The sequence below is a fragment of the Camelina sativa genome, chromosome 14, assembly GCF_000633955.1.
Source record: "Camelina sativa cultivar DH55 chromosome 14, Cs, whole genome shotgun sequence".
Taxonomy (NCBI): Eukaryota; Viridiplantae; Streptophyta; class Magnoliopsida; order Brassicales; family Brassicaceae; genus Camelina; species Camelina sativa.
Window position 1 is genome coordinate 16,527,860 of NC_025698.1, and position 3,610 is coordinate 16,531,469.

General features: G+C 36.7%; 1 pseudogene; it reads right to left on the reverse strand.

Annotated features, from left to right (window-relative positions):
• The window catches only part of LOC104741711, a 2,512-nt pseudogene continuing 1,206 nt past the window's right edge, over positions 2,305 to 3,610 (reverse strand).

The following is a 3,610-nucleotide window of genomic DNA, read 5'->3' on the forward strand; positions in this document are numbered from 1 at the left end:
TAAAATACCCGATCAGAAACCCGAAAGGGTACCTGAACGCCCACCCTTACATAGATACAAAAAAATTCATGAAAATTATAATTTCTTTTGATTTTTGTTACCAAAGATATAAAGCTTTTACTTCTGAGATGTTCCAATATAACAATTTTTTTTTCTTCAATAAATAATAACAATCTTCTAATAGATCGTGATTCTCTTAAAAAGTCATGTCTAAAGTAAAAATTGGATCCAGTTTCAAGTGTGTAGTTATTAATTTGCTCTTCAGTGACATGCCTGCAAAAAAAAATTAAGCGTCTCTTAGATCACAGCTCTAAAATCTCTCTGGTTAAGAACTTTTCTTTTCATTTACTCGATTGCACTCGAATTGAATGATAGACAGTTGCAAAGGTGGTCACAGGTCACTTCTTCTAAATCCTCAATGTTAATGACTTTAAATGAAAATTAAAATAGACAGAATCTTAATAAAAACACAACCTCATAAGAATTTCTTTGATTTTTTAAAGAGTATACGGTGCATCGTGACAGAACGAAGCATATTGCTAACAAGATTCACTTCATCCGGGACTTAGTGAATGATGGCTCTATCAAAGTAATCAAAATCCACACTACTTTAAATCCAGTTGATATGTTAACCAAAGGATTAACCTGGTAATAAGTTCGAGAATTATCTCGTAACGCTAAAGGTAATCACATAATTTAAGCAAGGGGTACTTCCAGATGGTTTTGTTGATTGGTCATCTCGTAGAAAAAGTAGAGAAGCAATTGTAAGGAACTACATTTCAGTCTCAAAAGAAATCAACAAAGGAAGATTGAAGATGGTAAAATCTGAAATCATGAAAGGGTTTCACGGGTATTACTTGGGACAAGCAGGGAAGGCGTCGAACTCCTTGTGTTCTTCTTCATGTGGAAAGTCAAGAAAGAACAGGTTAAAGTTTGGGGATTGTTCACGATACAAAGGGAAAGCAGAGAAGCATCACAAGATAGAGTTTGCTTTTGTGTTTTCAGGTTACATATGTCGTGAACAACAATAACAACATTCTTCACAACAGCTTTGAGGATGTCAAGCGGAGGTTGATGAGGGCTGCTGAAAGTATCCATTGAAGATGGCGACGAGATTAAAACTTCTTCGGAACAGATGAAGTTGAACCAAAAGACAAAGGGGGAGATTTGTGGATTATTGTCATCGGGTTCAGAAGACCGGTTCAGGTTACGAATTGGGCTGTCGTAGTTACAAGGCCGAGGTTGGGCCGTGAAGGAGTTTTTGGATGTGGACCAGAACCAAGTTGGTTGGTTTGTGTTTCTTTACAATGAAGAAAGGCAAGTTTCCAAAAAGGAGAAGGAGTTGCAATCCTAAACCTAATTGGAATAAGGCGGCTTCAAGGTTATATATAAAGAGAGGCAAGGGTTCACAATTCAAGCAAGAGAGAAGAATCACCAACATAGAAGCAAGGGAGAGACAAGTTAGAGAGAGAGAGATAGAGAGTTTTCGGGTTTAGAGAGCCTCTTGGTAATCTATTGTCTATTAGGGCTTTGGGTTAGATAGGTTTCTTATTCTTCTTATTCTTGTTCTCTGGGTTGTTCTTACACTAGAAGCATAAATGAATAAGCTTCAGGGTCGTGTTTATGTTTGGGATACCTATAAGAGAGAAACAGAGAATGTTAGATTGAGAGACAAGAGAGAATTGTACTGAAACTTATACTTGGATTTCTTTAGTGGATATTTGCAAGGGCCGGTCCTTGCACTAGACGTACTCTCTGGTTTGGAGGGGAACTCGTTAAATTTTGGTGTTGATTAGTTCTTGTTTCCGCACACATACAGAGTTAGACTAATCGGCTGAAAACACTTACAGTTACCAAAGATATAAAGCTTTTACCTATGAGATGTTCCAATATAACAATCTTTTTTTTCTTCAATAAATAATAACAATCTTCTAATAAATAGATCATGATTAGAATCTCTTACGTAACATTTCTTCTATCTAACTCTTAAAAGTCATGTCTAAAGTATAAATCGGATCCAATTTCAGGTGTGTAGTTATTAATTTGCTCGTCAGTGACATGCCTGCAAAACAAAATTAAGCGTCTCTTAGCTCACAGCTCTAAAATCTCTCTGGTTAAGAACTTTTCTTTTCATTCACTCGATTGCACTCGAATTCAATGAGAGACAGTTGCAAATGTGGTTTAAATCCTCAATGTCAATGACTTTCATGAAAATTAAAATAGACAGAATCTTAATAAAAACACAACGTCATAAGAATTTCTTTGAATTTTAAAGAGAATACGAAGTACCACTTGTATCAAACAGAGAGTTTTATTAGAACTGAAGAGATATGGAATTCAAAAAAATTACAAGTAAAGGAACATAAACGCATAAAGTCATATATAACCTTTCTCTTTATCTCTTCTCCTCATCTTCTACTCTTTATCACTTCAATGATCTCTGCCTCCTCATGCCATCTCTCTATCTCTAATCTCTTTGCGGCTTCTTCTCTCACATGATGATATTTTCTAGATGACAGCTTTAATCATCCTCTAAAAGAGACAGAGCATCAAAATTGTTATTACTCTCAAACGTACGACGATCTTGTCCCAGCTGAGCAACGGTCCTCACTTGAAGATCTTCTCTAAATGATGTTGATGTGCTCCTGGGTCTATGCTTCTGTTCTGTTGGGTTTATAGATGTTGCCTTCATAATATTAAACTGAAGATCCTCCACATGGTCTACAAAAGCGCAAACTGTATGAGAGTGAAACCATCTATAGTCTTCTCCAACACCTTGGATTTCAACTCTTAGAAGAGTGTTCCTTTTGGGATCGAAGTAGAAAACATAAAACGGTTTACATGCATCATCCATCGCCAAAACAATTTCACCTGAAGCAGTCACCCCAACAACGGAAAAATAACTGCCACCCTTGACGACTATATTATCATCCCTCAAAGTGTAGGCATATGTCGACCATTGCTGTTTCTCCACATCCTCTAGAACCGTCAAAAATAACCGAAGGCAAAATCGACCATCATAATTCAAATTGATCACACCTAGTTTACCCTTACAGTTTACCAATCTAGTAGAGGCTTGATAAGGGAGGTTTGGGTGTAGATTTAGAAATTTGAAATCCTCAGACCTAACATCAAAACAACCTATAACATATATCCTATCATCATTATCGTAAGCTAGGTAATACAAAACCCCACTAATGCATATCTCTTCACCCCGTAGATGATGGCTGATTAAGGGAGTTTGGATCTTCCTCCATCTCATGTTTTCGGTTCCCAATGTCAGAATATAATGAACCTTTTCATCATTAACAAAATTATTCAAAGACAATACCTTGTACTGCTTGCCAATATGATCAAACCCTAAAATCTCATGATAGGTTCTGCACGTTAATTTCAGTTTAGGTAAGATCGCAAACTGCCTCGTGGTAGGATTACATATTACACGCTGTGTCCTTATCCTTACTTGACATCTGCATACTAGTGAAATAGAGCAGACCAGAGACATACTTACAATCGTAGCATGTGTCTCTACCGAACTTCATTTGATAATCGGCGTATACAACAGATGAAGACTTCTCATATGGATTCTGAGGCTGAGACGACTAGAAGA